Consider the following 8,957-nt stretch of genomic DNA (forward strand, 5'->3'; position numbering starts at 1 on the left):
ATAAATTTCAATTGCTTAAGCTGCTCAGTGTGTGATCTTTTGTTATGACAGCTCTGGCTGAATAATACAACATATATACTGGAGAAAAAATATATATATAGAAGAGTGTACTGGTGTGGCTCAGTGAATTTTAACTGAGTGTCAGTGGCATGACAGTACCCTTCCTTGCTTCCCCAAAGGTAACTTGTATCTTAGGTAAATTTTGTCTATTTTTGAATTATATAAATGGCATTATACAATATGTTCTATTTAGTGTCTTATTTCTTTCTCTAAATATTTTTGAGATTCATTCATGTTATGTGTGGAGGAGGAATTTGTTCATTTTAATTTTCTTACAATATTCTGTTGTGTGACTTACATTGGGGTATACATCCAGCTGATGGACATTTTGATTGTTTCCCATTTGGTGTTATGAGTGTTCTTGTGTGCATCTTTTGGTCCACACGTATATGCATTTCTCCTGAGTGTATCATTGGGAGTGGAAATGCTAGTTCATAGTGTGTGTATATATTCAATTTAAGAAGTTATACCAATTTATGCTTCCACTGTTGGTGAGTGAATGAGAGTTTCATTGACCCTCCATCCTCATATATGTTTCATTTCATCAGGCTCAGTGTTTTTTTCCTTAGTTTTTTTGCTTTTAATGGTTTAGAAGTTTTTCATTATTATAGAATACTGACTTTTATTTCTATAAAATAGAGATTGTCCATAATTGATTGTTTCAAACTATGAATTATTGTTTGATATAGTGTGAATTTAAGTTACTTGATCTCTAAATTAATACCTAACTTTCCCACCGAAGTTTGTTAGTGATTTTTCTCTGCTGTAATCAGTGACTGGGGCTAGAGTCATCTGAAGGCTTTACTGGACTGGATGTCCAAAATGGCATCACAGACCTTATCCATGTAACTTCTTTCTTCAGCAGTATAGTCCCAGCTGTTAAATGGCTCCTGAAGACTCCTCCATGTGGCTTGCCTCTCCAGCCATGTAGTTTAGGTGGTGGTGACTCCACTGTTCTTGTCTTTCTTCTTCACTATGTAATTACTTTTACCAGTGTTCTCTGTTTTTTCATAGTTTCAGTTCATTGTCTAGTGTCCTTTCTCTTTAGTCTGAAGCACTCCCTTTAGCATTTCTTGTAAAGCAAGTCTAATAGCAGTGAACTCCCTTAGTTTCTGTTATCTGGAAATGCTTTTATTTCTCCTTCATTCTTAAAAGATAGTTTTGCCAGATTTAGAATTTTTGATTGACAGAATTTTTTTTCTTTCAGAGTTTAAAATACGTCACCTCTCAGCGTTCTGGTCTCCATGGCTTTTGATGAGAAGTTGACTATTAATCTTATTAACGATCCTTTGTATATGATGAATCACTTCTCTCTCAGTGCTTTCAAGATTCTCTCTCATTGGTGAGAATTTGATTATTATCTGTCTCTTTCCGTTTATCCTGCATGAAGTGCACTGAACTTCTTGGATGTGTAGACTTGTGTTCCTGCTAGATTTGAGAAAATTTTGGTCGTTATTTCTATGAATATTCTTTCTATCCCTTTCTCTTTTCTGTTTCTGGAACTTGCATTATATTACTTTATTTTATGGTATTCCATAGGTCCCTTAGGCTCTGTTCACTTTTTTTCATTCTTTTTTTTTTTTCCCTTGCTCCTCAGATGCAGTAATTTCAACTGACTTATTTTCAAATTTGCTGAGTCTTTCTTCTGCTGGCTCAAAAATGCTGATAAACCCCTCTAGTGAATTTTTCATTTCAGTTTTTTACTTTTCAGCTCCAGAATTTGTATTTGGCTCCTTTTTGTAATTTCTTTCTCTTATTGGTACCCTCATTTTCTTCACGCAGCATTTTCCCTAGTTTTCTTTTATTCTTTGTACATGATTTCCTTTAGCTCTTTGAGTGTATTTTAAGATGGTTGATTCAACATCTTTATCTAATAAGTCCCATGAATGTCTGGGTTTCTTCAGGAATGGTTTTTCGTCAGTTCTTCCTGTTTGAAAGGGCTGTACCTCTGTGTTTCTTTGTATGCCTTTCTTGTTGTTGAAAACTAGACATTCTGAGTATAGTAGGAACTCTGAAAATCGAATTCTCTCACTTGATGACTGAAACCATCCGTTTGTTTCTTTACCAAGTATTTTTGCAAAGTGGGTATTCTTTGTTATGTGTAGTGACTGAAATTTGTTTACTTGTGTTGTGGTCAACCAGTGACCTGACATGTCTTTATAAATATAGGTCAAGACAAGTAGAATGACACACAAAGTCTGCTCATGTATGTTAGGGTAAATTTTATTCAAAATGAATTTCAGGAAGTTATCTTAGAGATCTGAATTAAAGTTGAATTCCAGATATTATTTTGGATTTCTTTTCTCAAAATGAGATTAGATTATATCCTTTGCAATATATACTAAGTTTGTATGGGAAATAAGTGAATATTTTATTTCTTTTGCATGTCAGTGCCCATAACCTCGGAGAAGGCAATGGCACCCCACTCTAGTACTCTTGCCTGGAAAATCCCATGGACAGAGGAGCCTGGTAGGCTGCAGTCCATGGGGTTGCTAAGAGTCGGACATGACTGAACGACTTCACTTTCACTTTTCAATTTTATGCATTGGAGAAGGAAATGGCAGCCCATTCCAGTGTTCTTGCCTGGAGAATCCCAGGGACAGTGGATCCTGGTGGGCTGCCGTCTATGGGGTCGCACAGAGTCGGACACGACTGAAGTGACTTAGCAGCAGCCCATAACCTAAAACCATTACCTTTTGATTCCATCACTTGTTGGCACCTCAAGTCAGAATCTAAGTGGTATAATTTTGAAAATGTCCTTGGTTTACACTTTGCAGGCTCAAGAGGATCTGGAAGTCTTGAAATAGAGGAAGTAGCAGATGTGACAAAAGTTAGCTTTTGGGAACTAAGAGCACCTTTTGTATTGTACTATAGTACCCAAATTTTCAAACTTGATTTTAAAATAAAACATACTTCTGAAACAAAGAATGCCTGCTATGTTTGTAGCAAGCAAATGTTAATATATATAGCGTTTATGCTAAAGCTTACTCTGAAAACTTTCTTTGCTATCTTAGAGAATTGCTACAGCAAGCCAAGATGATTGTATAAACTTTATTTTTTTGTAGTTTTTATTGAAAAATAATGTTACTGTTTTCCAAAGTACAAAACTGGATGTTTCAAACTATATTTGCTACTCTTTCCAAGATTCAAATATATTTCTCCTTATATGTGCTCCCAGTTGAAAATTATGATCTAACATTTCAACTAATGTTATAGTGTCTGCCATTGTGAATATATCTTGTCTGTCTTTTCTCCTCTGGTATTTGTGGTATTTGTTAGTCAGGCTTTGTGGTTGCTGATGTGTAATTTGTGAAAATTCATTTGTTACTTTAATTGTGAGTTTTTTTATTGGCGTATCATTACTTTACAATTTTGTGTTAGGTGAATTTTTATTTTGAGTGATTTAGTTAGATGTAACGCATTGTGTTATTACTCATAATTCTGTTTCTGCCAAAATGTATAATTCTAATTTAATTAGGTTCTGTTTTTATGTTCTAAAACACAGATGAGATACTTCAATAAATGATGGTCTTTGATTTGGGATTTTATTTTCTATCTCAATCCATTCTCTCCCTGCAAGCTAAATAATTGTTTTACTTAGTCCCAAAGTATGGTGAGCTATTTACAGAGGTCTTTGTGTGTATATGAATGGTGGCTGTCTACAGTGCTCATGCTGTGATTCTTGCTTCTTGTCCAGGCTGAACTTCAGCAAGCTCCTCAATAAGATTTTCACTTAGAATTGTTTTCTTTGTCAAATCTTCCCTGAACACACCACAGCCCTAGGTCATCTTTCCTTTTCCTCAGTAGCTCTTAAACTTAGTTGAGAGTTTATTATGTTGACTGTCTTATCCTGCTCCCATTAGTATTCCTTCTGAGTGATGATGAGCATCAGTTAGAGTGAGACACTGTAGATACACATGCATTTCGTTTTTTTGTGCCTATTAGTCATCAGAAGGTATAATTGATCTGCATGATCTAACTTCAATAACATATATACTTACTATAATTCCTTATGACTGTAATCAAATTTTTTAAAAAGAATGGTTAAGGTATTCAACAAGGAGGCCATTAGATTGAGGTGGCTTTAGTGCCTTGGTAGCTTACACAAGCAAACTAAAACCAGAGTCAGTACACTTGAATCTGAAAAAATGAAAACCAATCAACTAGGTTTTCCCAAGTAAAGCAGCTATTTAAGCTGTAGTCAATCGAATAATTTTCTTGCTTTGTTTCTGCATCTTCTCTGTAAAAACCTCAACCCTAGCTCCTGTCAATGGAGTGTTTCTAACCAGCTTTGGTTTGGTGCTGCTTGATTTGAATTAATGTTTGCTCAGATTTTTGAAAAATATCAATGTGTGTGCCTCAGTTTCCCTTTTAACAAGACTCTCTGTTGGTTGTACAGAAGCTTCCCAAACACCTTCTGGTACCACTATTAAGGTGGATCTGGCTAGGCTAGGCTTCCCAGGTGGCTGAGTGGTAAAGAATCCACCTGTCATTGCAGGAGATGTGGGTTTGATCCCTTGCTCGGGAAGATCCCCTGAAGAAGGAAATGGCAACCCACTCCAGTATTCTTGCCTGGCAACCCACTCCAGAATTCCATGGACAGAGCACCCTGACAGGCTACTGTCCAGAGAGTGACAAATGAGTCTAACATGACTTAGCAAGTAAACAACAACCAAGCTAGACTACATATTGTTCTGCCTCTGTTTATGGTTAACTTTGTTACCATGTGGGCTTTTCTTAATAAAACAAAATTAACAAGATGAAAAGTCCAGTTACCTATACAGTTTAGGATGGCACATTCATGATTTAGTCTCAATTTTACACTTATTCCATATAGTCAAAATATGACTTTGATCTCTTTATATCTCATGTGATTGTAAGAATATAAGCATTCTTTTATCTTGAGGAAAGTTAATTTGTATCCCTGTAGTGTTTTAGTGATAACTTACATGTTCCTTTGAATTTAACATGAGGTATTTCTACTAACTATATCTAAGATGTTTATCACTTCCAACATAATAGATTTCTTTTTTGATCAGCATTATTTACAATACTGGAGAAGGCAATGGCACCCCACTCCAGTACTCTTGCCTGGAAAATCCCATGGACAGAGGAGCCTGGTAGGCTGCAGTCCATGGGGTCGCTATGAGTTGGACACGACTGAGCGACTTCACTTTCACTTTTCACTTTCATGCATTGGAGAAGGAAATGGCAATCCACTCCAGTGTTCTTGCCTGGAGAATCCCAGGGACGGGGGAGCCTGGTGGGCTGCCGCCTCTGGGGTCGCACAGAGTCAGACACAACTGAAGCGACTTAGCAGCAGTAGCAGCACCATTTACAATACCAGTTATCTAAACATGAATGTTTCCTACCTTTGATTGCTGGTGATATTTGGCTTATATATGTGCTTTTTTCACACTGAAGTATAAAAAATTAAAAGTCAGGTATCATGTTGTCTTTGTTTGCCTCATTGCATCTTGAAGATAGTAGGTGCACAGTTTGTATTTACTAAGTTGAATTTGATTGAATTGAGAATATGCCAGGAATCCCTTTAGTCTCATATAGTAATCTGAAGGATGTTTTTAATTTCTAACAGCAAGTTTGTGCCCTCAGTGGTTCTAGAAGTTTTTAGAAAAGGTGGTATTATGGTTAATAAAATAGTTCAGATAGTCTTGAAATTTTAGGAATACCTTGGAAATAATGACTATTAATATCTCCTTTAGGGCCAGATCTTGAAGTCAGCTCAGGTTTCTAAATCCCCAAACTGCCAAGTATGTTCAGAGTCATTTGCGTGTACGATTACCCAGATTGAAGTGTGTATATTGATGTCCCTGTGGCCTGAAGGGAATGTCCTGCAAACTGAAATGGTCTGTTCAAGGTCTTGAATGAATTAGTACAGACTCATGGTTTTTAGCCATTTGGAGGTTGTTGCGCTCTCTTGACAGTCTGGTAAAGGCTACCTATATATGTGCATTTGTATGTTCCGTATAATTTTAGGAAATTGTTGAGCCTTGAAAACCACACATACCAAGGTAAAAGTCTTCTGGGAATGATGGAGTTGGACAGACTCTTTAACTCTCCTTAAGATGAGATTGATGTTAAACTTTCTTCAATTTCTCCTTTTGTCCTCTTTTCCTATTCTGTAGTAACTAAAGTCGGAGAAGGCAATGTCACCCCACTCCAGTACTTTTGCCTGGAAAATCCCATGGGCGGAGGAGCCTAGTGGGCTGCAGTCCACGGGGTCGCTAAGAGTCGGACATGACTGAGCGACTTCACTTTCACTTTTCACTTTCATGCATTGGAGAAGGACATGGCAACCCACTCCAGTGTTCTTGCCTGGAGAATCCCAGGGACGGGGGAGCCTGTTGGGCTGCCGTCTATGGGGTTGCACAGAGTCACAACTGAAGTGACTTAGCAGCAGCAGCAGTAACTAAAGTAAAAGTAAGGGAGTTTTCCTCTTGCATCTGAGCCTAGGAAATGGGATGGCCATGTTGTTCTGGCTCTAATTAAATTTGAACAAACTGGGAAAATGTTGCCTAATATGTAAACAATATGCTTGTCTCTATCACAAGTGAAAATAAGACAAGTTATTTTTGATTTTGAAATAAGTGTCTCTCAGAATGAAACCCTGTGAGGAGCATGGATTTCCCCTACTCTTAACAGCTTTTGGTGCTGTTAGAGCATTAAATTTAGTTTTAAAGCACATTTATTTTTGAAAGTCGTGTAAGCCCCTGCTTAAAACCTAACCTTAATTCTATTTCCAGTAGGGGCCTCTCATAGTTTAGTAAACAGTTTGCCAGTACACATAGTGGATATTGTAATAGGAGAAGGTTGTCATGCCTTCTGTGCCTGTGATAATTCACCAAAACTAGTAAGCTTCTCTTTATTTCCAAGTTGACTTTCTCCTAAGGCTTAAGAGTGTCCCACCCAGGGATGCTCCTCTATTTGGGGCTTCCCAGGTGGCACTAGTGGTAAAGAATCTGCCTGCAGTGCAGGAGACCTGGGTGTGATCCCTGGGTTGGGAAGATCCTCTGCAGGAGGGCATGGCAACCCCCTCCAGTGTTTTTGTGGAATGCTTGTGGAATGCTTGTGGAATGCTGTGGAAGTGATGGGAATATGTTTGCTGTATTTGAGAAGTAATAGGAGGCTGGTATGGCTGAAGTAGAAAGGTAGAGGTGGAGAGTGGCAGGCAGGAGAGTTATGCAGAGCCTTACAGACCATGATGAATTTTGGATTTCATGTCAAGTGTGGTGGAATGGTATTGGAAGGATGAAACCAGGGGAGAAATATAATTATATTTATTTTTTATAAATATTGCAATGATTTGTATAGTGAATAACCTGTAGCAGGCAAGAGGTTAAACAAGGAGACTGATAACAAATACATTTGGATCACCATACATTATTATATGGTGATCCAAAATACATTCACTGATAGGTCAGTGATTTTTAACACGAGGTGTTAAGTTTTAGTCTAACATGGAGAAAGAAGTTCTGGTATCTATATGACTCTGTTCTCAGTTTAGATCTTTTTGCAGAGATGATTAGTTTCATAAAGCTCCCTGAGAGCATAAATCTTAGTCCTTTAAGACTGACGCTTAAAATTCAGTGTCTTTGAAAATTGCTTAACTTTCCCCCTTCTATTATAATTAAAAAAACAGTAAAAATGTTCTTATAGGAAACTTGGAAAATAAAATTTAAAAAATCATTTATAATCTTATCTTGTTGTTCACTCACTCAGTTGTGCCTGATTCTTTGTGACCCCACAGACTGCAGCACTCCAGGCTTCCCTGTCCTTCACCATCTCCCAGAGCTTGCTCACTCATGTCCATCGAGTCAGTGATGCCATCCAACCATCTCATCCTCTGTTTTCCCCTTCTCCTGCCTTCAATCTTTCCCATCATCAAGGTCTTTTTGAAGGAGTCAGTTTTTTGCATCAGGTGACTATGGTATTGGAGCTTCAACATCAGTCATTCCAATAAATATTCAGGACTGATTTCTTTTAGGATTGATTGGTTTGATCTCCTTGCAGTCCAAGGGACTCTCAAGAGTCTTCTCCAACACCACAGTTCAAAAGCATCAATTCTTCAGTGTTCAGCTTTCTTTATGGTCCAACTCTCACATCCATACCTGACTACTGGAAAAACCATAGCTTTGACTAGACAGACTTTTGTCAGCAAAGTAATGTAGAAATAGTATTTTAATTAGCTCTTGATAGTTTTTGTCTTAGCAACATTTATGGAGGATTTCTACTTCTCTTTTTATTTGAGAAAACAGAGGCCCATACAAGCTGTCATGACTTATTAAATATTGTATTCTTACTGCTTTATTGAGGTTCTCAGCCAGTCTGTGAATGGAGGGAGAACAGTGTTATTCAGTTATCAAGGTCTAGATATGGGACATGAATTAACCAAGTATGGTTTGACAAAGAAAATTAAGAGGCAAAATTACAATTACTTTTCCCTTTCCCATTTTCCCTTCTTTATAGGAAGCCAGTGTTCTTAAATCAGGTTGCAACATATTGGTCATTGTAGGCCATATATTCTCTCCCCCTGCCAAAAAAAGAGGTTCTCCCCCTGAGATTTACAGCATGACTGTAATATAGTAGATACGTCCATTTTGTTGAATGTATACATCAAATTTTACTTAAACATCAGCTTTCTGCTTAGAAAAGACGTTCTTTTTCACCTCTTAACTTCCCTAAGAATAGAGACTTATTTTTTGAAAATATCTTTGTAGATTTCTCTTCCTGAACTAGATTTCTGCATGAGCCTTGTTTTCTGCCTTAAAATTTTTAAAAATCTCATTAAATTTTTTTCTGTTTGTGTAAGAGGCAAGTACATATTCCCTTCCAAATTTATATCCCTCATGGCAATTAAGTAGGGGAGTCCCTTGTTC

The sequence above is a fragment of the Capricornis sumatraensis genome, chromosome 7 (genome assembly GCF_032405125.1).
Source record: "Capricornis sumatraensis isolate serow.1 chromosome 7, serow.2, whole genome shotgun sequence".
NCBI lineage: Eukaryota > Metazoa > Chordata > Mammalia > Artiodactyla > Bovidae > Capricornis > Capricornis sumatraensis.